The sequence below is a fragment of the Typopeltis vanoorti genome, chromosome 9, assembly GCF_054136105.1.
Source record: "Typopeltis vanoorti isolate ZY-2024b chromosome 9, IOZ_Tvanoo_1.0, whole genome shotgun sequence".
Taxonomy (NCBI): domain Eukaryota; kingdom Metazoa; phylum Arthropoda; class Arachnida; order Uropygi; family Thelyphonidae; genus Typopeltis; species Typopeltis vanoorti.
The window spans coordinates 37,665,524-37,693,396 of NC_143557.1; the positions used below are offsets into that span (position 1 = coordinate 37,665,524).

Genomic DNA, 27,873 nt, shown 5'->3' on the forward strand with positions numbered 1-27,873 from the left:
CTCCATGTATCTTACAGGGATGGTTGTGTTCGTACTCCCTCTTTCATATGATCTTAGTATTAATGCAAGGAGCTTCTTTCAGCAATTAAATGTCAAATCATGCTATATTTCTTCTTACCATCATTTTAAAATTCACATTTCCCTCAGTCTGTCCTGATATGACTGAATTCATCTTCAAACTTTTCCAGTATCGCTTCATTTTCATATATCCAAATAATAAACCAGTTTGTTTGGATGTGGTCTGACTTTGGCTGCATGCAATAGAACAACTACTTCCTTATTTCTGGAATGCTGTGCACTATTCTTGTAATTGGTTGAGTAAAACTAGGTTGGAAGAAAAATAAAATAACAAACTTTAAAAAATTATTGTACATATTTGAGTAAAAATGAGAAAAAAAAATATAGTCATAAATATAATGATGGAATTTAATGATTTAGGCTAAAAACTTACCAATACCTCCTTTGTTTCCACAGGTCTTCTTGTAAGTATCCTCCCTTCTCTGCATGATCTGGAGTAATTAACATATTCTTTTTCCAGGTAAGATTGCATTGAGCTAGTAATGAGTAGGAAAGACAATAATATCCCGCTACATAAACTTGATTTGAATTGGGAGGGGAAACATATACTGCTCTATAGCATACATAAATTACTAGCTGAAATTTTATATCTGTTGTTACTTGGGTACTATATAGACTACTATAAATTAAGTTAAAATTATGAATTAATTATGAGGCAAGTTTGGTATATAAGTGAAGGCTTGTGTAACTCTGTAGAAGGGACATTTGCATCCATAACGCTAGGATGACTGAAGTAAACTGTTCTGAGTTCAAATCAAGTTGCTGACTAGAGCAACTTTTTCTAACCCTTTCTTGACCAGTTCCAGTGTTAGTTGATCTCAGGCACTGGAAATCAGGTTTTTTCCTCCTGGAAACTTGGGTTTTCATCCTGTAAGCTCAAGAAAATTGAGTAGACCTCACACTGTTTCAGATAATCATATACTGCATTAGGATTAGGGACTACAAGATGGTGACACTTGTTTATCTCTCTTCACCAGTTGCCAGTAATAGTCTTGGGCCAGCTATCTCTGATTGGCTACTGGTAGAGATTGAACTGTCCCATCCCCTCAGTCTTCAAATGTAGGGCTAAAATGGCCTTGCCTACTTCCTATAGGTAATAAATGGCATTAGCAGATTTTATATAAGTTGAATCAGTGGTTCTCATGTCTATTTGATATTAATATTTAAAAAAAAACGTATGTCACACTGCGTGAAAAGACCTTCATAACTCCACCTCGCATCATCATGTGTATGACAGCTTTTGTGTTGAAATGCATTTACACAATTTTTATAATATATACATATATATTTTAATATGTGACAAGAGGAATGAGAACAAGGACAACCTTTGGAAATTATTTAAAAATGTCATTACAAGAGTGAGGTTAGATGTTATTTTTGGAGAGTGATGAATAAGTGAAATGTGAGTTACTTGAAACATGCTATGTGGCCCTCCTGCATTGTCTTCAGATTCCATGGAAGTGCTTGCATAATAATAATAATTTTGGGCATGTCTGTAAATTATTTTATTTATTTATTTACTGTTATTATCAACAGACCTTCATGGAGTCAAGAGACTCATCGTCAGAGGTCTCACTCTCGCATGCACAGCTCATCATGCCTTGACTTAAATGCATTCACTGTCCCTGCACTCACCACACTCTCAGGCAATGCATTCCAATCACTCACCACTCTCCATGCAAAATATCTACTTCTCACTCCCTTGCTCACATCCACCTTATACAACTTCCAAGGAACGGCCTCTCAGCCCTGTCTCCAGATATTCTATGAAAAATCTCATCCATGCTAATCTGATAATTATCCCTTACCAACTTATGCATTTCGATCGTGTCTCCCCCCCCCTTTTCCTTCTATCCACTAGGCTCTGTAATTTGAATTCTCTCAATCTGTCGTCATATTCCACATTCCAGAGACCAAAAACCAACTTAGTCAATTGTCTCTAAACCCTCTCTAACATCTCTCATCATCCTTTTGAAAACTTGGCGAATAAATCTGTGCATAGTAATCTATATATGACTGATCAAAACCTTGTACAATGGAATCAAAACATCCTTACTTTTACATGTCAGTGTTTTCTGCATCATTCCCATAATCTGCTGTGTCATGGCCCCCAGACCAGGATTTTTGGCAGGCCACCTACCTGTCGCTCAGGTTAAGGACAATGCATTGCTATACAGTCTACAGGGTTTAGGATCAATTAGTTTAAATGATAACACAAAAGTAATATTTATTTAAAAAACTACTAACATCTACATCTGCATTTTATTATTATACAAACTAATAATAATATTCAAAATTACTTCAAAGTATATTTTCTAGCTGTTGTCGATGCAAATTTATCAATAATGTCAGTAAAATCAACTCGCTTAGCCAAATCATTTTCGATGCTAGGTGATTAAGTTGTTCTTGGCTACTTGTGCTTCTTTGCCATATTTTCAATGAATTGGCCAGTCTGCTGAATGATCTCTCAGCTGAAGAAACAGTAACCGGTATTGTGCAAAATAGTTTAATGGCGAGGCAGATATTGGCAAATATACCTTGCAGGTTTTTGTCATAAATTGTGTTCAGAAGTCTCACCAGACTTGTTTCTGTGCCAAAAACTATCTTATGAATACTTTTAAGGTGAAGAATATCATTCAGTAACTCTTCTGACAGATCTTTTTTATACATATTCACAAGTTTTGCTGCTTTTGCGATAAGCAAAATTGGACCGTCGTCCAAGTTGTGGAAATTTAAAATAGGTGAGAATAATTCACATATATTATCTGCTGCTTCAAACCTTGTTTTTAAATCATTCATAATGAAATCCAATACTGGATAAATTACAAAAATTTTGAAATCTTGTTCAGGTTCTGCAGTAGTTTCTCAATTTTCACAAAATTGAGGTTGCACACTGATTGCTTCAGCAACTACTTTTGCTTCTTGGACAACACTTTCGCATGACTCTTGTTCAGGTTCTGCAGTAGTTTCTCAATTTTCACAAAATTGAGGTTGCACACTGATTGCTTCAGCAACTACTTTTGCTTCTTGGACAACACTTTCGCATGACTCACGTAAGTGTTGTATCTCTTGCACTAATTCTCTTATAAGTGCGGACCCGACCTTAAGAGATATTCCTTTACTTTGTATAATAATGTTATTGTCAATATTTGCTAATATTTTGTAACAAAACATTATCATTAGCATACCTTTATAAGATCTGAAATAGTTTTTCAAGCCTTTAATTGTTCAGTGTTGAAGGAGTTAATTCTATATACATCTCTCTGAGAATGACATCTAACATAGCAAGTACACTGGGATAATGTTTAACAATTGGGTGCATAGCTTGAATTCTTTCACTCCACCTTGTTTCTGAAAGACTTTGAAGAGATGGTGGTATGTGTTTTTTCAGTACTTCCCAGCATGCAGGTCTGTGAGCAAAGAACGAGTAGAAGCTCTCTATATTCCCAAAAAACGTTATAACATCTGGGTTGATTTTGGAAAATGAGAGTTTTTATGCCGCTTATTTTTCCTCACATGTTTGCGGCATTGTTGTAGCCTTGTGAATGGCAATCGTCGAACTATGTTCCTTTTCGTTTTCAGATTTGAAAAATTTGGTTATGAATTGACGGCCTCACGATGCTTTCGATTCTCTCTCAGATTTAAATTTCCTCTTCTGAGCTACGGACTTTTGTTTCTACTTTGAATCAGACATTGGGATTTTATTTATTTTAACTGGAACGTCTTTGCTTACTTGAGAGCAATTTATTTAAATATTTTTAATATCTCAAATTTGTATGGTCTGAAAAGAAATAGTAATTAAGTTTGTTTCATATAAAAAAAAATCATAACTAAAAAAGCTTTATATTTTCTTTTACTTACTAACTAGCAAAATTTTAATTCAAATAAGACAAATTCTTCTCAAATAAAGATTCTTGTAGAAAATTTTCAGTTTCTTGAGCTCAACTTAACCAACTAAAACTATCAAATAAAGCTTTCTCTTTTACGAATAAAATAAAATTCTCTCAGCATCCATAGCATACGCACCATAGGCACTGGTAGGGTAGTGTGCCGGTAACGTCGGTGCAGCGATGGCATTGAAACGATGTTGTGCATAGAAAGCAAGATGGACAAATGAAAGCCAAACTAAAGTAAATCCTTTCGAATGGGAAGTTCAGAAGAGTGACCATAAGTCTGAAAAGATGGATAATGGCTGGAAATGATTGCAAAAGCTAGTAGTTCCTCTTGGCACATATTTATTCATATTTTATAAAGTTTCTTTTTGTCTTTTGTTAGTCTCACTTAACTGGCCGACCTGACAAGATGGGCCCCCTAATTCCAGGCCCCCAGGATAGAGCCCTGTCATCCCCTCCCCTGTGGGGACCATGCACTGTGTTGTTCTTGCAATTTTAGCAAGATGTCCATGAAATTTCAAGGTCCCTATCCACTATTAACCCCAAATGTTTCATCTCCTTCTCCACCTCTAAAATATCCCCACCAATCATATACTCTGCATCATATCTTTGTTACCCAAACTTTAAAATCTTACACTTTGTAACATTAAACTGACATCTGCCCCACACGCACCCTCACCCATTCAGGCAGTCTATTTAGGTCCTCTTGCAAAGCCACAACATCTACAACAGCTACTTCTCATAAATCTCCCCAACTTTGCATCATTTGTAAACAACTGTATATCACTATTTAATCTCCCCAACTTTGCATCATCTGTAAAGAACTGTATATCACCTATTTAAGCTCTTTCCATTATCATTTACATACAAATTAAACAATGGGCCCCGACCGAGATCCCTGGTGTATACTGCTAGTCACTTGCCTCTTCTGAGATATCACCCCCATACACCACCTGCTGATACCTATCAGACAGCCAGTCTCCAATGTAAGCCAAGTCAGTGGTTTTTACACTGTGTTTAAATAGCATTTTGGCATTTAAACACATATGCTAATTTCAATTTCAACTTTTTTTTTTTTTTTTAAAGAATGAATTTTTTCTTTACGAGAGTTTGCTACGAGTTGGCCTGGTAAGTTGAAATTGTATCTCGAGTCTCTTATTTTATGTACAAGTATAATTAGTTTTTTATGTGTGGTTCCTACCCATGAAAGGTTATTATAAATCTGTAGCACATTTCGTACTGTGGATATGCTAAGGATTTTTTTGTTGTCATTTTTTTTTGTCAATTTTATATATGTTTTTGTAAGTTTTTATTTTTACATAGTCTGGAAACCCTGCTCTAGAGACCAAACATAGATATTTTTCTCGAGCCACTTTAGGCTTCCAATAAGTAGGGCAGTGGTCTCACACTGGGCGATGAAATTCAAACCCACGACCTGTTGTTTGGAAAGCGGATGCACTAACCACTTGACCAACCAGGCCAGCCAATTATAACCTTGTTTTTCAATTTACCACTAATCTTGGAGATACCTGAAAAATTGGGTTTGCTGGCCTTTTAAGTCACTGAAGGTACTATTTCAGTAGTGAAAGGTTATGACCATTATATAAACACTTCTTTGAATACATTTATTGCTGGCTGGAACTATTTCTTATATGTCCACAGTTATAAACAACAATCCAGAGCCATACAAGACCTAAAGACACTGTCTGAAAAAGATGAAGAATTCCAGCATTTCATGATAAGCCATATTGTGACACACATCATTCTCATTTTCCTGGCCAACCTCACCTACCTTTGAATGCAGGCCATGCTAAAGTTCTGAGAAATTCACATGGTCACTGTTAATATTTCCAAGGCCTTCTTATGGTATTCATCCTTTCTTTTGTGAATGGATAGCTAGCTTCCTATCCAGTCATTCATTGTGGATCATGGTGGATGGTTTCCATTCATCTGATTATTCAGTCAATGCCAGTGTACCCCAATGTCTCAGGCTTTATCCTACACATCGATGATGTTCTCTCTCTCTCTCTCTGACATGCAATTCTGTTCATAGTTTTGCTGATGACAGTATTCTTCACTCCTCTTTTTTTCATTTTTGAAACCTTGTAGCACTCAAGTAATTAATGTTTCATGATTTTCTCTAACCAATACCATTAACACTGATCTCCTCCATTCTCGTAAGGGATGAGGACCATATGGTGAATTTTAATGCCACCAAAACACAGTGCTATCTCTTCTCCAGAAAGAAAACGCTTCACTCTCCCTCACTTTTGACAATATTCTTTTTTACCAGCCATGATCATTTTTCTATTTGGGGATTAAATTTCACATCTAACCTATTCTGTCATAATCATATCAGGTCTATAGCATTTGCAGCTTCTAAGAGGCTTGGTATTCTTTTTCATTCCAAACAGAACTTTTCTCCTGTTCAACTTCTAACACTGTATAAATCTGCAATCTGTCTGACATTAGAATACTGTTCCCACTTTTCGGATAGTGTACACGTGGCCTTCCTCAGAATGCTTGATTGTATTCAGAAATGAGTAATTCACTTAATTAATGTGAATTACTCATTTCTGACCCTTTCACTCACTGACTCCCTCCATTCACTTTCTTATCGACACTGTTTCTGCATTATGTCTTTTCTGTAGATATTTCCATGGGCATTACCATCCTTCCACTTTCCTCTAATCATATATGAACATGAGTAGCTACTCATCAACAACTATATACAGTTCAACTCCTAATTCACTGAACCAACTTTTCATCCTCTGCCTCATTCCATACACCCATACTCTCTGGAACATATTCCTTATGCTATTTTCCCCAATGATTACAACTCCCAGGTGTTCACATTAACTTCTTTTGGACTACTTACCACACGTGGAACTGACTTGTCATAGGTCTTGGAACTGCTCATGTGTGAAGCTGAAAAAAAAATTCTCACTTGGGATGAACAAAATGCCTTGATACTTGAGTAATCTTCAGCATGTAACTTTCACTATCTCAGGTTACCACAGAGAGGCTACCATTTGCTGGCAAAGTTAGGATGACTGAATGATAATTTAACAAATTTACCATTTACTCATTAAAAGAGATACTTGCCAGATCCGAAGGCATACTACAGAAAACACTGCTTTAAGATTATACTCCAAGTTTATTTTTGCATAAAATAAAATATAAATAAATTGTACAGACATGACAGATTGCATTTGAATGGCTTGGAGCGAGTGTACTGGAGAAGGTGTTGCTAGGTGGAAGTACAGTGTGTGACGCAAACAAGAGTTCAGGATAGTGGCATTGAAAAGACAGAAGTGCTTGGCAATGGAAACAGTAGTAGTAGTGTGAGATGAAGAGAGAATGGGAATGCAAGAGGAATAGTGAAATGGGGGGGGGGAGCCCTGGTGAACAGATGATCAGCACAGAATTGGAATAGATCAAGATTTGGGTAGGGAAGTTGAGATTGAGAAGATATATGTGGTAAGTGGTGATGAAGGTGATTGGGCAAGGGCTGGTGTGGTGGGGAAATCATAACTAACAAATGGCTTGGGTAGGACTGGTTATAGAGTTAAAAGTGAACATTTGTTTACAAATGCCAGAAGTATCAGAAATAAGGGAGATGAAATGGTTTCACTGATTGAGTTTATTTGCCCCAGAATCACTGGAATAAGTGAAACATAGTTGATGAAGATAATATCCTAATGGGAACAGAAATGGAATGGTACAATGTTTTTTGCAAGGATAGAAAGGACAAGAAGAGGTGGAGTGCTGCTGTTGTTGATAGTAGTGGAATTATATCCACTTAAGGTAGACATGAAAGAGAGAAATAGCAGCTATAGTTTTTGAGGCAGTGTGGTGTGAGGTGGAGATTGACAGGAAGAGATATTTTGTTGGATGTTGCTATAGTCCAAAGAATGTGGAGGGAGGTGATGAAGAAATGTATAAGCAACTCGAGTTAGTAAACAAGGAATAGGTATTTCTAGTAGCAAGGCTTATACGTTGGTCATACATAACTGGTAATTAGTTTACGGAATTAACAACGCATATAAAGTATATTAATTAAAGATAACTTTAATAAATAACTTCTATATTTTGGCAACGTCACGCTGCTATCTTCAGGAACATAAAGATGTGGTATGTGCACGCAGGCACTAACAAAAGCAAATGAGGAAGAAAGCAAGAAACTAATATTGTTCCTAAAGTCCTAATGGTGCCCTCTGGCAGGCTAATTTGGTCGTCTTGGCAGTTGGGCTGAAGTTCTCAAAATGTAAGTCTCCCAAATTTGGGGTGGTTTCATGCACCCAAATTTGTTGCGGTTAGGAACGTTTTTTAGAGCTGCTGATGATTCCCTGAATAATCTTTGGTATTTAAACTTGCTGGGGTGTATTATTTTTGTTTTCTTCCAACGAATTCTATGGTGGTATCTAAGGCATGGTCTGCCAGCCCAGAGCGGCTGTACTGGTGAAACCGGATGTAGTCTTTATGTTCTGAAATCCTGATATTTGTTGTTCTGCCTGTTTGGCCAAAGTAGGACAATTTGCAGCTGCAAGGGACCTGGTATACACCAGGTAGGTATAGGGGAAGTGGTTGGTCTTTGGTAGAGCGGATAAGGGATGCCAACTTTTTATATGGTCTGTAACAAGAAGTAAGGTCATATTTTCTGAGGATATTGGTTATTTTCTCAGAGGTGCCCTGTATGTAGAGGATGGTGATAGATTTGGTGTAATCTTTATTGTGGAGGGGAGGGGTTGTGGTTTACTGGTTTTAGTATTTTTTGGATTTTTTGGGGGTTATAGCCATTGGCTAAGAAAGTGTTGTGGATGTGGTTTAGTTCAGTAGTTAGGGCCTTGTCATCTGAGCAGATTAATTTTGCCCTGTTATATAGTGTTTTTATAACCCCATATTGTTGTGAGGGGGGATGGTAGATTGCTGATGAATGTATCTGCCAGTATTGGTGGGTTTTCTGTAAACAGAGAAAACCAAAGATCCATCAAGCTGGCGGGTGATTAAAGTGTCTAGGAAGGGAAGAGTGTTGTTTTCCTCTTTTTCTAAGGTGAACTGGACTCTGGGGTGTTGGTTGTTTAAGTGTGTTAGGAAGGAGTGGAGTGAGTCTGAGCCATGTGGCCAAATAGCGAACACATCATCCACGTAACGAAACATAGCATTCCTAACACACTTAAACAACCAACACCCCAGAGTCCAGTTCACCTTAGAAAAAGAGGAAAACAACACTCTTCCCTTCCTAGACACTTTAATCACCCGCCAGCTTGATGGATCTTTGGTTTTCTCTGTTTACAGAAAACCCACCAATACTGGCAGATACATTCATCAGCAATCTACCATCCCCCCTCACAACAATATGGGGTTATAAAAACACTATATAACAGGGCAAAATTAATCTGCTCAGATGACAAGGCCCTAACTACTGAACTAAACCACATCCACAACACTTTCTTAGCCAATGGCTATAACCCCCAAAAAATCCAAAAAATACTAAAACCAGTAAACCACAACCCCTCCCCTCCACAATAAAGATTACACCAAATCTATCACCATCCTCTACATCCAGGGCACCTCTGAGAAAATAACCAATATCCTCAGAAAATATGACCTTACTTCTTGTTACAGACCATATAAAAAGTTGGCATCCCTTATCCGCTCTACCAAAGACCAACCACTTCCCCTATACCTACCTGGTGTATACCAGGTCCCTTGCAGCTGCAAATTGTCCTACTTTGGCCAAACAGGCAGAACAACAAATATCAGGATTTCAGAACATAAAGACTACATCCGGTTTCACCAGTACAGCCGCTCTAGGCTGGCAGACCATGCCTTAGATACCCACCATAGAATTCGTTGGAAGAAAACAAAAATAATACACCCCAGCAAGTTTAAATACCAAAGATTATTCAGGGAATCATCAGCAGCTCTAAAAAACGTTCCTAACCGCAACAAATTTCGGTGCATGAAACTACCCCAAATTTGGGAGACTTACATTTTGAGAACTTCAGCCCAACTGCCAAGACGACCAAATTAGCCTGCCAGAGGGCACCATTAGGACTTTAGGAACAATATTAGTTTCTTGCTTTCTTCCTCATTTGCTTTTGTTAGTGCCTGCGTGCACATACCATATCTTTATGTTCCTGAAGATAGCAGCGTGACGTTGCCGAAATATAGAAGTTATTTATTAAAGTTATCTTTAATTAATATACTTTATATGCGTTGTTAATTCCATAAACTAATTACCAGTTAAAGAATAGGTAATTATTATGGGTACTTTTAATTATGGCAATATAGATTGGAATGAAGGGATAGCATTTAGAAATAAGGAAAATGAATTTCTTGAGTTCTTGAGAGACAACTATCTCAGTCAGCATGTAAAGGAGGGCACACGAGGATCGAGAGTTTTGGATCTGATCATTTCATCAGAAGATGTAATTGTGAGTGGGGTTTCACACTTCCTTCCAGTTTGTGAGAGCGATCATGATGTGATCACATTGGTTGTGGCTAGCCATATGCAGACTTCTGTGAGGAAAGGATATATGTGGAAGTACAAGGCTGGCAATTATGACCAGCTTATTAGAAAGGATATATGTGGAAGTACAAGGCTGGCAATTATGACCAGCTTATTAGAGCTTGGAGCTATAGCATTGAATGAAGAGTTGAGTGGTAAGGAAATAAATGCTCTTGAGAACTGACAAAGAGATACATGACAGCATCAGTATGTGAATGTATTCTGAAGATTAGAAGGTTGAATAAGGTAGGTGTAAAATGGATGAATGAGGGGCTTAAGCATAAAATCTGGAAGAATAAGGCACTTTAGAGGCAGTACAAGATAAATAATAGTAATAATCCGTTACATGAAGAGTGTAAAGAACTAGCCAGGAGAGTGACTCAGTGAGGATAACAAAAGTGCAGTATGAGCAGAAATTAGCAAATCAGGCAAAGAAAAACCCTAGAGAGTTTTTTTAGATATGTCACAAGTAGAAGGAAGAATGATCATTGTAAGATGATGTAAATGGATGAAAAATGGTAGAATGCTAACTGCTGCAGAAGACATGTTGAGAGGTATTCAGTGATCAATTTATCAGGGTGTTTCATCCTCATCAGGATGAAATCATGAGAAACACATTATCATCATCAATTTCCTGATAGGTACCCCCCAAGGAGCACTCGAGTTACAATGACAACATTACATGATTAAGTTTACATTGTGATTAATCTCCTATCAACAATTTTCCTCCAAATCTGTCTATTACTTGTGAGCACTCAAATATTGTCATATCTATATTCCACTTTTGACTGAATCGAACCACATAGACCTTTGTTCTTTGTCTTCCTCTGGGTCTCTTTCCTGCCATCAGACACCTGTTTTGCTAACCTTTCTTCACCCATTCTTTTTAAGTGGCCATACTATCTTAGATTAGCTCTACTGACACATTCTGAATTGCTAACAATGTCAGTTTCCTTTCTAATATCTTCATTTTTAATATGATTCTGCCATTGATATCATCAGTTCACTCCCCTAATTTTTCTCAGAACTCTCATATCTGTGGTATTTAGTCTCTGATCAAGTGCTTTATTTCTAACCCAACTCTCCAGATCAATAACTTAAAATTGATTTGAACATTGTCTTGAAAGTGCTAGTTTGGTGTTTTGACTGTTTTCTCTCTTATTCCATATAGATTTATTATAGAAATCCTATAGAGCAAGTAAAATATTTCAAGTATTTGGGCACAGTTTCTAGTGAAGATGGCAGGTTAAATCTGGAAATAGACAATTGAATAAACAAAGCTGGTATGGTGGTCAGCTGGCTATCTACTATACCAGCTTTGTTTATTCTATTGTCTATTTCCAGATTTAACCTGCCATCTTCACTAGAAACTGTGCCCAAATATTGAAATATTTTACTTGCTCTATAGGATTTCTATTCAGAATGCAGCTGAAGTTTTCTGTACTCCTGCCCATTTTCATACTTTTGGTTTTTTTCTTGTTGATTTTCATGCCAAATTTGTTACAGCTGTTATTCAATTTAGTTAGAGAATCCTGGAGACTTGCACTAGGAATACAATATCATCTGCATAAAGCAAAGAATTAAGTTTGACATCTCCAATTCTAACATCAGGCTTGATGCCACTTTCTTTCACAATGCGATCCATATAGATGATGAATAAAATTGGAGATAATGTGCATCCTTGTCTTACCTCTGATTTTACATCAAACTATCTTCTTTTGTTTCCTTCAATTTTAACTGCTGACTGACAACTTAAATATAGACTATGTATTGCTCTGTATAATGTTCCATTCACCCCATATAATTGTAGTATTTTCAAAAACTTTTCTCTGGGCACCTTGTTGTATGCCTTTTCCATATCTGCAAGCTTAAGTACAGATCATTGTCACATTCCCATGATTTCTCATCAGATTTGTCTTAAAGTGAAAATCTGATCTTGACAACCTCTATTTTGCCTGAACCCAGCTTGTTCTTCTTCAAGTTTCTCTTCCACAATCTTTCTCAACCTCTTTTCAAGTATGCTTGCATAAATCTTACCTGGATAGAGCAATTCCTCTGTAATTCTCACATTCAGTTTTATTCCTTTTTTTATAGATGGATACTATGAGATCTCTATTCCAAACATCGGCAATTCAACTCTCTGACCAGGCCCTCTGAATTATGCCAATGTAGCCACTGCAAAACTTTTATACCTCCATACTTTACCATGGAGGTATCATGGGAAACTTATGTGTAGGAGAGGATGGCTTAATTGTAGTGAGCAGGAGGTATTTGAGGAAATAAATAAGGAAATCAATAAGGCGATAGGATTTGACGATATATCACCACTTGTCTTAAAGGAATGTTCCAGGGAATTGGCAGTAGCATTGGCATACCTGTTTAATAGGAGTCGTACAACAGCACAGGTTCTAAGGAAGTGGAAAAAAGGTAAATTGTTCTACTGCATGGCTGTAGCTACAAATTATAGGCCAATTTGTATGTCTGGAATTGTGGTCAAGGTGCAAGAGAGAGAGAGAGAGATTGGTGAGAAGTAGGATACAAAAATGGTCAATAACAGCAGTATTCTCTGTGGTTATCAGCATGGATTTGTTAAAGGGAGATCATATTTTACTAACTTACTTATGTACTATAACAAGGTGACAAATGCCTTGGACAGGGGAGATGAATATACATTGGTATACTTGGATTTTGCAAAAGCTTTTGATAGGCTGTCATACGACAAGCTGTTAAATAAATTGAAATGGATGGGATTGGATAACAGACTTCTGAGTTGGATTCAGTGACTGGCTGTTCAGATAGGTATCAGAAGGTTGTATATGGGGTGCAGTATCCCGAAAGAGGAAAGTCACTAGTGTTGTGCCCCCAAGGGTCAGTTTTGGGACCATTGTTGTTCAATTTGTATATTAATGATATTGAGATGGATTTAAGTGATGATATGCAACTATTTGCAGATGATGCAAAATTGGGAAGAGCAATGCAGAGTCAAGCAGATGTTATCGCCTTACATGAGGACATGAATAGATTGTGTTAATGGGCAGGTAAATGGAACTGTCAGTTCAGTGTTGCAAAGTGTAAAGTTTTAAAATTTGATAAACAACAATGGGATGCAAAGTATGCTCTTGGTGGGGAAACTTTAAAGGAAGTAGAGGAGATGAGAAATCTGGGATTGGTGGTGGACAAGGACCTAAAATTCAGGTGCCACATTGCACGAGTTGTGAAGATGTCACGTCAGATAATGGCAATCATGTGGAGGACCCTGACATGCAGAAATAATGAGGTTATGATGCTGTTGTATAAGGCCTTGTTCAGGCCTCATGGATTACTGTACGCAGATTTGGTCACCGGGCCAAATCTGTGTACAGGTTTTCATGCTGACGAGGATATGTTAGAAAGGGTGCAGAAAAGATTCACAAAGGTTGTCAGTGGTCTTTGGAATGTGGAGTACGAGGACAGATTGAGAGAATGTAAATTACAAAGCCTCATGAATAGGAGGAAGAGGAGGGGGTATGATTGAGACATATAAACTAGTCAGGGGTTGTTATCAGGTTGACATGGAAGAAATTTTTCATAGAATTGGAGGGGGGGTAGAACAAGAAGCCATCCCTGGAAACCGTATAAGGAGGGTGTGAGCGCAGAAGTGAGGAAAGGTTCTTTACATGGAAAGTGGTTTGTGAGTGGAATGCATTGCCTGAGTGTGTTGTGAATGTAGATGCATTTAATCAGTTAAGGCACAGTTGGATGAGCTTTGTGTGCAAAAGTGTGTACCTTCCACGATGAGTCTCTGACTCCATTGAGGTCAGATGTTACTAGTAATAGTAAATAAATAAATATATAGTTAGCTAACAGAGAATAACACATGTAATGCCCTTCATGTTGTAGGCCTATTTTACTGTTCTGCAGCAAAACATATTTTTTGTGTTAACAACAATTTCCACCTACTCACAAAAGGTTGTAAAGTCATAGTGCATGAACTTGACTAATTCAGGTTAGGTAATTCAGGTACCCTGTTAATAAACATGCCACTTTGTCTTTAGCAAGCAAATTGATGGTTTTAATCTTCTTCTTCTTTGAGTGTCATCTCCTATCGGAAGTCGGCGACCATCTTGGCAAATTTTGAGTGATCCTCAGCCACTCTGAGCAGTCTCTCAGAGTTCATGCCAGTCCACTGTCTGACAGCCCAGATTTTCTTCATCTTCCTTGTCCTCTTCTTCCATTTATCTTCCCTTTTATAATCAATTGGAGTATCTTATATTTTTCATTATGAAGTAGGTTACCAAGATATGCAGTTTTCCTTCTTTTTATGGTATCTAAAAGTTCACGTGATTTCCCCATTTGTTCCAGTACTTCCTGATTGAACATTTTTGCTGTCCATGGGATTTTTAACATTCATCTGTATAACCACATCTCAAAAGCTTCAAGTCTTTTTATTGCTGTTGTCTTCAAGGTCCAAGTTTCTGCACCGTACAGCAGTACAGACCATACATAGCATTTAACCATGCATAATTTAAACTGCAGTTACACAGTGTTGATTTCATCAAGAGAAAATTTTTTCTTGCAATTTCAATTCTAACTTTTATTTCTGTGCAATCTTCATTTAACCAGCATCCGAGTTATTTAAACTTTACCACTCTTTCTATTTGTTTTCCATTTAAATAAAATGTTGAATTAAGAATTGGTTTCTTGCTTATGACCATGAAATTAGTTTTGGTGATATTTATTTTTAATCCCATTTTTTCACTGTCTTCATTCACTAGTTCCAGAAGATTTTAAAGATCCTGAATATTGTCAGCCAGAAGAGCTGTGTCATCAGCATATTGGATGTTACTGATGATTTCACCATTTACATTAATCCCTTCCTTTCTTCCTTTTAAGACTTTTTGAAATATGGTTTTTGAGTATATGTTAAAAAGAAGAGGTGACAGCACACATCCTTGCCTTACTCCTTGTTTGATGATAATGGAGTCTGTAATAATGTCATCAACTTGAACAGATGCCTTTTTGTTCCAATATAAGTTTTGAATGATCCTGATGTCTTTACCATCTAATCCAATTCTCTTTAATAGTGCAATCATTTTAGCATGTTGGACTTTGTCAAATGCTTTCTCAAAGTCGATGAAGCAAATGAACATTTCCTTGTTTTGGTCAATACATCTTTGGAATAAGATTTGAGAACAGAAAAGAGCTTCTCTTGTTCCCAAACCATTTCTAAAACCGAATTGGGCATCACTGATAGCGTCTTCACATTTTCTGTATATTCTTTTTTGAATTATTTTCAGAAACATTTTGAGAACGTGACTCATTAGACTGATCATTTCTATAGTCATTACAAGTTGGTCTCATTGAGTGATGAAATTTTCCATCTAAAGGCTTTGACAAAGTGCCAGGTTGGGTTAAAAAAAATGTAAATGGTTTTTTTTTATTCTTTTTTTTAAGCAAAAAAAAAGTGCTCAGAAACATCACTTTTGCACCATATGAGAGCATTCAAATTTTGATCCATGATTGAAGTAATGTGTACTTAATGTGTTTCTCTCTCTTGTTTCATGCAGTATCACATAATGTTTCTTCATGGGATTATATGCATAATAAATAGTATAGTTAAGCATCCATAGCATCATTTGCTTTCAAGGTGCCCTTTGGTTGGAAAAAACCTAAGTTCTAATCCTGTCTAGGACACAAAGAACCTTTATCAGGAAGTGAAGTTAGCTGGTATTAGACAGAGGTGGCTGTATTATATTTAATATATTCCTAATATTATATACAAGTATATACTCAGTATATACGTGTATATCATACAGTAACACCATGAGTGGAGGGTAGGCTGTCATGTTGGCTTAGTATTTTGAGCATGTTTGGGCATACACAAATTACACAAACAGTTCTCAACTGCACGGTAAATGGTTAGAAAAATCAGTCAATGTGCCAATACAGTTCTTAAGGATTTCTTACAAATAACTGAGAGTATTTCTCAATAAACAGCAGTGATAGTGAAAATTCTCTTCAGTATGTGAATTGATGATATGCATCTAATTTTTTTATGTACCTCCCATCTACAAAAAGTTATAAACCTGTTATATATTTTTAATACTGTGGAGATGGGCCAAGGACTAAAGACTAAACAGGATACTTTTTTTTAAAGCAGACTTCCAGTCAGCATGGTAGTGGTTTCAGAAATCATCTACTGTCTAAATTAAATCCTTTTCATAATAGTTAAAAACAAAGTTAATTTTAATGATTCAGCCAAAACTTGAGAACATAAGAAGTAGAACAAAAGTGAACTGATTCTTTTGTTAAAAAAATTTATTAGGTGTATATGAAATAGTTGAAAAAATTTTGATTATGATGAAGAGAGAGATTGCAGTGATGGGAAAAGTTGCTGGAGATAATGTTGTATTCACAGCAGCAGTAGGCAGTATAAAGGAAAATGTTTACTATATATTTCATCAATAATATAAGCACGTAAACACAAGAAAGATATTTAATTAGCCAAATATTTCGGTCTGAAAATTGCAGACCATCTTCAGTGGCACTACAAGAACAGTTTTAAAAAATACAAGGTGGAATACTAACAATAGATCATTTGAAAATAGAACAAGCCGCGTGATGTTATATCACTACGTATTAAAGGGAATATTATTAAGCAGAGACGTGATTGAAATAAAAATATTAATTAATAATATTAAATAACATAAAATTAATATTAATGAGTTATCCTGATTAGACTTTCCCAGATTTTTGATACAGATATACAGTCATTCTGATTCAGGTTAGGACGATGTATATCTGTATCAAAAATCTGGGAAAGTCTAATCAGGATAACTCATTAATTCATATTAATTTTATGTTATTTAATATTATTAATTAATATCTTTATTTCAATCATGTCTCTGCTTAATAATATTCCCTTTAATACTTTTAGTCATATAACATCACTAAGTATTAAAGTAACATCGCTTGTTCTATTTTTTAAATGATCTATTGCTAGTATATGATATACAAGTATATACTCATTATATACTTGTATATAATATACTATTTATTATTTTTTTTTTTTTGTATTTTTTAAAACTGTTCTTGTAGTGCCATTGAAGATAGTGTGCAATTTTCAGACCGAAATATCTTTCTTATGCTTACGTGCTTATATTATTCAATCTTTATGTCACAAGTATCCTTAAAATAAGTATTCAAGTATCCCACAATTTCTACATTGGAAAGTGGAGTGCATATGTAGCAAATTCAAATTTTTAAAGGCATTTGATAAAATACCATATTACAAATTGATACTGAGATTAAGGTGAATGAGTAATGAATAGTTGGTTATCTAAGTTTAGAGATGGCTGGCTGATCATCAATTTGTGTTATGGGGTGGAGATCTTAAAAGAAAGGAAATGGTGACAACAGGTAGTACACTACAGAATTCTGTCCTAGTCTGCTGCTGCTACTCTTTTATGTGTTGATAGTATAACTGAATTATGCAAAACTTGAAAGGAGATATTTAATTTTTTTTTTTTGCAGATGACAAAATTAGAAAAGATAATATCAGTGAATTCCAGATTGCTGTCGTTGTTATTATTATTATTGTATGGGTAGGGAGTCCAGACTCATCATGGTAGATCCAAACTATCCATACAGTCTATCATCTCCTTGAACATGTGAACAGACAGAGCACTCACAACTGACTCTGCCAACCCATTCCACTCATTCTCAACTCTCCAAGCAAAAAATCTAGTCCTTGCACCTTTACTAACCATATCTTTATTCAACTTCCAGGGATGACCTCTTGTTCTGGCTCTTCTAGCTGAGTGCTGAAACATTTCCCCTGCATCAATCCCATAAAACTCTTTAAGAGGCTTAAATGTTTCTATCATCTCTCTTCCTACTTTCAACCGACTTCTGCAATCCACACGCCCTCAAACTATTCTCATAGGGAACATTCCACAGACCAATCACCATCTTGGTTGCTAACCTCCGAATTTTCTCCACTGCTTCCTCCTCCTTAAGAAACCCAGGAGACCGGATTTGAGCACAGTAATCCAGATGTGGATGTATCAATGCCTTATGAAGAGGAATAGCAACTTCATTATCTCTACTTGTTAGTGTTTTCTTTAATAGCCAAGTAATCTTATGGGCTACCTTAGCAATATGCCCTCTAAACTTTGACTCTCTGTCTACCACAACCCCTAAATTTCTAGCTTCATCTATTTCCAGAAGTACACTTTCATCAATGTGGTACACATCTTGTAATTTGTTTATCCCAAAATGCATAACTTTACATTTCTTCACATTAAACTGATACCCATTATCTTTTGCCCATACTGACATCCTATTTAAATCATCCTTCAAGCTCTCCACATCACCTTGATTAACCATTACTCTAATTTTGCATTATCAGTGAACAACTGAATATTTCCTTTCAATTTATTTTCTATATCATTTATGTATGTAATGTAAATACAAAACCTTGCTGCTGCACACCAGTAGTCACTTGTTTTGATTTCATTCCTCTATATACCACTTTTTGATATCTATCCAGCAGCCACCCTCTTATCCACATAACTAGTTCATATCCATCCCCATTTGTTCTAATTTGCATAACAGAGTTCCATGTGGTATTATGTCAAATGCCTTTGTGAAAGCCAGTAGAATCATCATGTAGCCATTTTCTTTATCCAACTCAGCTCTTACTCTATTATAAAAAAAAAGGTAGTAAATTACTAAGGCATGACCAACCCTTCACAAAGTCATATTTCCCCTAATACAGTATCATATTTTATCCACCCATTTTTGAATTCTCTTTTTGACCAATTTTTCCAGTGCTTTTACCACATTGCTGAGATACTGATTGATTTGTAATTTGCTACTGCAGTCGTAGAACCTCCCTTATGCAAGGGAATTATTTTGCCCTCTTTCCACTCCCTTGGAATTCTACCAGTGCTGAGACTTAAATTAAAGAGCCTAGTTAGAGGTATTGCCAATTCCCTTGCACATTCTTGAAAAACCCATGCTAATATCCCTTTTCATTTCAAGAAACTTTCAATAGACTGTTTCAATAAGCTAATGAAATTTTGCAAGCTAATATGTGGGAATGTAAGCATAATATTGCTAAGTGGAAATTTCTGCTATTTTTGGCCTGAGAAAATGGAATTCAATATACAATATTTGTAGAACTGTATGCCAAGAAGTAAGAGATCAGAAAACTGTAACGATGGATAAATTGCTGAATGCTCTCCCCCCCCCCCCCAAATCACTCTGAGGATTTTTGTCATATCAAGAAGGATGATAAAAGAACACAATTGTGCCATTGTATAAAGGCGTTGAATAGCTTACCATACATGTATCTTGTATCTGAATAGCAGAGATATAAAGAAACATTGAGAATATCCTGAAGCAAGTAAATGAGTTGATATCAGAATTGTAGCACATTTAGTATAAGAAAAGATTGAGAAAATGTGGTTTACAGAGCTTTATAGATATGAGAAGTGGAATCATTGAGATTGAGAGCATGGTGAGAGGGGCTTATCAAATAGATGTGGAAGGAATTAAAGATGCCAAGAAATTATATACTTGGCTTAATCCTTTATCCAAGTGTAAGCAAACAAAGTTTGCACCTGAAGTATTTTCAGGACTGGGGCAACTTGTGGTAAAGGTGGTATGACTTCACATCACTTGCCTTAGTATCCCATAATGCAAAGCACATCTCCTTGCGGACATGTATAATGTTATGCATTATGTGGAGGGTCACTACCCAGACTGGTTTCGACCTTTTTGAGATCTCTTCGGTGGGAGCCAGAATCAGAGGTGATACTAAGGTTTAAGTTAATGCAAGGAGATGTGCTTTGCATTATGGGATACTATGGCAAGTGATGTGAAGTCATACCACCTTTACCACAAGCTGCCCCAGTCTTGAAAATACTTCAAGTGCAAAGTTTATTTGCTTACACTTGGATAAAGGATTAAACCAAGTATATAATTTCTTAGTATCTTTAATTTATAGTATAACCAAGAGAAAAAACTTCCAACAGATCATTCAAGAAACTGCTATATGAGTCTCAATGAGAAAGAGATATTTTGCATGAAGGATAGTGAGAGTGGAATGTATTGATAGAATTGTAGTGAGTGAACCAGTCTTGAGATATCTTCTGCATCAGTTACCAATCTGCTAGTGTCATCAGCTAGCATCCTCTTTCTCTGATAGTCATTTTTTCTTCTACTTGCCACATATCGAAAGAACCCACTAGAATTTTCAGTAGCTTGATTGGCTAATTTCTTCTCACTTTTGCTGTCTTTACCAAATAAGTTGTCCTCTTTTGTACCCTTCATGCAACTGATTATTACAAACATTCATCTTGTGTTGTCTCATCAGTGACTTCTTCTTCTTCCAGATTTCATGCTTAATCTCTTCATTCATCCATTTTACTCCTACCTTATTTAGGCTTTTCTCCTTTGGAAGACACTCGGACACTGCTGCTTTATAATTAGCTCTTAATCAGTGCCCAAGCAGCATCTGTCTCCTTTCCACTCAAATCCTCTTTCCACACTAAAGCCCTCCAGTTGTTCTCTTAAGATTTTTAATAATCTTGTAGTTTTTAATAATCGTGTAGTTCTGCATATATCTCTTCTTCACAGAAGTTCTCATATGACTGGCTACAACCCAGGTGATCACTTCATGGTCACTCTCACCAGCTGGGGAAGATGTGACACTCTATTCACAATCATATCCTCTGATGATATAATCAAATCTAAGACTCTTAACCCTCCCTTGTCCTCTGTTTCATATTTCCTAAGGTTTTTTGTCCCTTAAGAACTTGAGAAAGTCATTCTCCTTATTCCCAAATGCTATCTTTTCATTCCAATCAATATTGCTGTAATTGAAATTAACCATAATGATCATCCTGCTCACTAAGGCAAGCTGCCTATACATTTATTTGTCTCCACTCTCCACACTCCCTGGTCTGTGGCAATACCCAACAAATATCTCATTCTGTCAACTTCTTCCCCACACTGCTTCCAAACTAGTGCCACTTTTCCCCTCCCCTTGTCTGGGCATAATTGCCTGCCATCATCAACACTCCCCCCCCAACCTTCCATCCTTTGCTATCCACATGAAAAACTTCATATCCTCCCATTCCTATTCCTGTCGAGCTATCAGTCTCATCCAGCCTTGTTTCACTTATTCCCACTGTTTTCAGCCAAATAAACTCAATCAACAATTTCATTTCCCTTATTTCCAGACCATTCTATTCCTATGCTGACTAGCCCCATACATGTATTCATTGTTGCTTTCAGACGGAATCCACTCTCCTTATTCTTAACCTTAATTTTATTCTTAATCTAAGGTGGTATGGATACTTAAATAGAATGGGTGAAGAAAGGTTAGCAAAACAGGTGTTTGACCAAGGTGGATTGATTCAGTCAGAAGTGCCTTAGATGCACGAAATGTTAGATATGACAGTATTGAAATGCCCACAAGTAATAGACTAATTTCGAGGAAAATTTTGATAGGAGATCAATAATAATATAAACTTAATCATGTAATGCTGTCATAGTAACCTGAATGCCCACTGAGGGTACATATCAAGAAGTTGATATTGTTGAATCCACTCTTCTCACATTGTATCCCCTTGATCTCCTTGGCCCATCCTGTTTTCTTGTTCAACTTGAATTCCTTTTTTCACATTATCATCTCCATTCACAATCACATCAGTCTCACCTGATCCACTCCTGCTCATATACATCATCTCTAACTTTGCTGGTACCTTGCTCATATCACTCATTATGCTTCTTCCCAGCAGCATTCTTTCAAGATGACATATTCCAAAACCATTCAAATGCAGTGCATCACTCTAATACAATTCCATTAATACCGCAAACTCATCCTTCACATTCATAAACTGCACCCCTTTCTCTTCACACATTTCCACTAACATTCCATTCAAGATTCATCATTGTCATACCTGGGCAGTACACAAATTACTCTTCCTGCCACACTGTTGTCTTTCACTCCTCAATAATCTCCTGATATCCATCCTAGCATTCTCCACCCACCAAATCATTTGTTCCAACCACAACCATTTCCTTCCTCACATGCATACTTCTCATATCCAGTGCTTCAATCACCCTGTTTATACTCCCTGCTGGAAAACAGACCACATGCATCCTCTCATCCACCACTCCTTATATAATAGAATCTCCATTTAGTGCTACTCGTGAGTCATTTGCTACTTTTTTTCTCTACTGTCTTTCATTTTATTCTTTTATACGCTTCCGTTCATATCCACTATATGTCTGATTTCATTTTGTACATGCCTCATCTTATTTCACACCGTGCCAGCCTGGCTGACCGAGTGGTTAGTGTATCTGCTCTCCAGCCAAAAGGCTGCGGGTTCGAATCCTGCTGTGGGCATGGATGTTTGTGAGTGTCTGTGGAAATACTAGTGGTGTTGGTTGGCAGTAGATGGCATTGGTGTAGTTGCAGTCAGTTGGTGGATTGAGTAGTGGAGACAGAGATGTAGAGTAGGTGCCCTCCCTCGATGAGTCCTTGGACTCCCTGGAGGTATCTAATAATAATAATAATAATCATTTCATTCTTCAATTTTTGCATTCCAGAAATCATTCCTGCTGTTGTTCCATTGGTCAAGCTTTCTTCTACTCTAACAGTCAGGCTCACTTCCACTTCTCCATTTTATGTTCATTTTTCCTTTTTTCAGTCATCTTCACACTCACTCTTCTGACTATTCTCCTATTCATTTTTCTTTCGGTTCTTCTATATTAGCAAAACACATAAGAACAGTAGAGCAGAAGCAACAATAAACAAAGGCCAATCCAGATACTGAAGTCTAATGAAGGCTTGCCCTACTGAACAAATGAGGATATTAAAAGTAAATTAGCTTATGAAATATCAAGGCTAATTCAGATTATTAGATAGAGATGGCATGGGACTTGGAAAAAGCTGAAGTGTTTAGAGAAGCATGGGAAGGATAAAAAAAAATAAGCAGCAAAATGAAAGTGAAGTACTGGAGCATGCAAAATACCATTGAATAACAATTATCAGGTAAGTAAGGTTGAATATTAAAAAAGGATGCTATATGGTACAGTGATTCAGTTATACAGATTGCCATTAATGGCTTTGTTACTACTTCAGGTTTCCTAGAACAAAAATCAAAAATGTAACAAATGCTATACAGAAACAAAAAACAAAAGAGGTGGTATTTCACATGGGCATAAATAACTTGTGATATATGAAAGGATTGCTGAATTGAGGAGTAAAGGAGTGAAAATGTTAGTCTGTTATCAAAATATAATAAGTACTGAATTAAAGAGATTGATTAAAGGGAATATAATAGCAAATTATTAAATGCACAGGCTGTGGAGAAGAAATGGTTGTGAATTTTTGCATGTGTGGAGTCTGTTTGACAGAAAAAGCAGTTATATAACAGGGATAGTCTAAAGCATTTCGACTAAGAATAGCTAAGTTATGTAATTGTGATAATGATATGAATGTGCATTTCCAGGGAGTTAAGTGTGATGACAATTGTGTGCTTATTAGATTTAGATTTATTAGGTATGTGCAAAGAAATCTGCATAAGTAAGGCATTGGATATGAATAAAGATCTGCAAGTTGTCCAGCAGAACCAAGCAGGGTATACAGAGAAGTATACAAAGAAGGCTGAAGATAATTGTAGCGTCTGTACACAAATGCTAGGAATATCAGGAACAGAGGGGGGGGGGTCAAGTTCTTTGTCTTGGATAGATTGTGCCACAGAGCGTTGACTGTAATGAAATGTGCCTTTAGGAGACAGATACACTAACTGTAAACAATGTTCTGTTTAGATGTTAATGTTGTTAAACTTTTGGCCTCTCTTAATGTTCAACATCAAAAGCAGTATCTGTAACTTAGCTTCTGAGATAGCATTAGGCTTAATGTTGCAAGTTCACTTTCTAGATCGTTGCCTCCTAAATGAAGTCTATTCTTCCTGCCACCTCAATGCTCTCAATAAACTACATAAAGACAATAGCATAATCATCACCAGGTCTGACAAGGGAATTGCTACCATTATCATCAGCAGCAGTGAATACAATAAACAAATGGATATCATTCTTAGAGGCCACTCACCTATAGATCTTTAGATTATGATCCTGCACATCAAGAAATTAAAAAGCCTACTCAAAAAAAAATGTTTCTTCCTGGCCTCCTGACATCACAAAAAAACATAAACCTTTCAGTTGCTGTACCCCCCCCCCACTATCTGGCTTACCTAAAGTTCATAAACCCAATAAGACCCATAGCAGATACTACCTAATTCTCCCTGCTATAAATTATCCAAACAGTTAGCAAATTCTCTTCCCCCCCCCCAACTGGTTGTACCACATCATTCCTAAAAAAAATAAACTTCCCATTTTAAAAGTTCTGTTGAAAATCTAATTGTTAATGATACTGATATCCTAGTGAGCTTTGACATCACCTCATTGTTTACCAACATTCCCTTAAATGATACCTTATTGCTTTTAGAAAAAGTTTTTCCTCTTAATATCATGGACTACTTTTCCTTTGTATCCACTCTATTATTTCTCTTGGAAGAACAAAATTCATAAACAGAGAGAGGATCTTCCCTCTTGTGCTGACCTTGCCAATTTTTTTATAACAATCTCTTGACTCAGTTCCTCTCAAACCTTCTATCTGATTAAGATATGTTGATGATGTGTTTTCTATTTGGTCTCATGGCCCAGACACATTGGACACTTTTCTCTGTCACATCAATGATCTTCACCCTAGAATCCAATTTACAATGGAAAAGGAAACTAATACTAGTCTAGCTTTGTAGACACCTTAGTTACCCACCTAGCTAATGGTAACCTGTCATTTTCAGTATACAGGAAACCCATTCACACAGGTAGACACATTCGCAAACTTCCCCATCACTCCCCCCCCCCAACAGTATGATGCCATTAAAATACTAACCAATAACCTATTGTTCCAATGAGACCTCTCTAGCAGCAGAACTCATTCATATACATCACACTTTCTTATCTAATGGTTATGGTTCCCACAGTATCAAAAAAAAATAATCAATCCTTCCCCAATCCATGACTTTCAGAAAGATTTTAGTAATGCTATCACCATCCCCTATATCTGAGGCACATCAGCAAAAATATCCAGAATCCTTAATGAATGCAATCTTTGCACCACTTTCAAGTCCCTCTTAAAACTAGTTACCCTTACTGCTCCACTAAAGGCAAACTCTCTCCCCTCTTAGTTCTGGTGTATACAGAGTTCCTTCCTGCAAGTTGGCCTACTATGGACAGACAGGAAGATCAACTACCATCCGAATGGAAGAACATAAAAAATACATCTGCAGTCATGGCTATGATCAGTCTAGTCTAGCCTTGCAGACCATGCTTTGAATACAGCTCACAGAACCAACTGGAAAAAGACCATGTTTTATCACAGTAAATTTAGAAGAAAAAAGAATGTTTTTAGAATCTTCTGCTACTCTCAAAAATCAGTCTAATTTGAATAAATATGGTTAAATAAAACTTCCGAAAATATGGAAACATTACTTAAAGATCCCAATTTACATCCTAGGCTGCCTACATGTGTCCATAGAGGAGAGCCCCACCTAGTTAGGATTCTAGTTTTTCATCTCTGCTTCTTTTTTGTGTGTTACAAATCTCATATTGTACTTCCTGATGATGCCTGTAACTGAAACAAAATATTGGAAGAATTAACTACTATTTTTAATCCTTTTCTAGTGCTGTTTCACTTCCCATTAAATTTTTGACATTAGCTTTCTTCCATGCTGAAGGATCGATGCCAGCTGAGTACAGTTTATTGAATAGATGATAGAGAACAGGTGTTAGTTCAGGAACATATCTTTTGTGCATGATAGGTGGGAATCCATCAGGTCCAGCTGCCTTTGTGGTATCTGAATATTCAAGATTTTTCGTGTGACCTTCTGCCAGAAAGCTGGCAGAAGGTCACAGGAGGCATGAAATGCAATGTTTGTAGGCAAGGAAGAAGGTAATTGCCATGGTTATTATGTAGGAGTTGGAAGAAAAGAATTAAGCCAAGACATCAGTGCTGTCTTTAGGTGATGTTACAATACTACTGTTGGATCGTACTTCTTCCTTGTATTCGATCCGCCATCTTGTTTTAACTTAGTTTTTAAACAAGTAATTAGTTGCTGGTTGATTACTAATTTTAATATAGAGAAATTTATATTTTTAGACTGCGCCACTCTATATCTAGATTAGTCTATTGGAATATAGTGGAACCAACCAATAACTAATTTTTTTATAGTAACTATTTCTTATACAGGCCGAGTTTATCTCTTAATTTTAAGGCTCTCGCTAGGTCCGATAATTTTATGAACGGTGCAATAACCAAGATTCAGGCAAACACAATTTAAAATCAATAAAACAAGACATTTAATTCAGGGTCATATAATGTACACTTAAGTTCAACTCTGATAAGAAAATAATATAAATATCTTAGCATACAGGTCACAACATCTTATAGATTCAATCTATGATCACTCTGCTGTCAAACTTACAGCTTTCACAGCATTGAATTAACTTCTAATAGAGTTCAATATCACAAAATCTCTTAATAACAATTTTTACTATTATCACACAGTCAGCAAAGTCTCAAATACATTAATGGTGGCAACAACTGCTTCACAAGTATTCACTTTCATACTTCTTACTCCGGTTGATTTCAGCAAAAAATGTTATTTTTAATGTGGGGAATAACAGGAGGAATCACACATATATTTCTGCACTGAGGTAACACATAAATGGACAGTTCTTACCGGGTAAATCCTTTGCTCATCAATTTCACTATGGGCACACTTACTAACTGTATTTATTTCGCACACTATGGCAGCACTAATTAGAATAAATCTTCTCAATGATAACTGAACTTTTAATGGTTGCACTTTACATGTATGGACGTATTTGGATAAATGAAAATGCTCATTCCTTCCTTAACACTATTTGATTAATACAGCACTCTGTTAAAGTTCCATGGAACTAATGGAACACGCAGTAATTCTTTAACTTCTAGAATTATTCTCAGTTGCTTAATACTTTCCCAGTAATTTAATAGCTTAATTACAGCACTAAAGTTCTAGTTACACAATCCTTTGCATTCCTTTTCTGCTACTCCGTATTTTCCTCGTCTGCCTGTGCTATACTAAAATGCTCTCCTATCCCTGAGTGGTTCGTCCTGATAAAGAAAAGAGCCCCGGTTTTCTCTGCTCTTAGCTTATATACTCCCTTCTATTTTCCTGCCAAAAATGTTTCTCGTGCTCTGTTTATGTCAATTCCTTCTCTCCGTTCAATACAATATCTTGCCATTGACGCACGTGCCAGCTATTTCTCGCTCGTCTCCAT

At 36.5% G+C, this 27,873-nt stretch overlaps 1 protein-coding gene and 1 long non-coding RNA gene across 2 annotated transcripts in view; one reads left to right on the forward strand and one right to left on the reverse strand.

Moving 5' to 3' along the window:
- LOC150102978 (uncharacterized) overlaps window positions 1-27,873 on the forward strand; it is a 215,204-nt gene that overhangs the window by 158,891 nt on the left and 28,440 nt on the right. The window contains exon 3 of the mRNA XM_090398032.1: window positions 475-538. The gene's annotated coding sequence lies outside the window, so the exon portion shown is untranslated. The remainder of the gene's footprint in view (window positions 1-474; window positions 539-27,873) is intronic.
- LOC150102979 (uncharacterized) lies at window positions 60-27,697 on the reverse strand. The gene is made up of 3 exons (XR_016548821.1): window positions 27,291-27,697; window positions 452-554; window positions 60-324 (listed from the first exon to the last, which is right to left on the reverse strand). It is a non-coding gene; the product is annotated as an uncharacterized LOC150102979 (long non-coding RNA).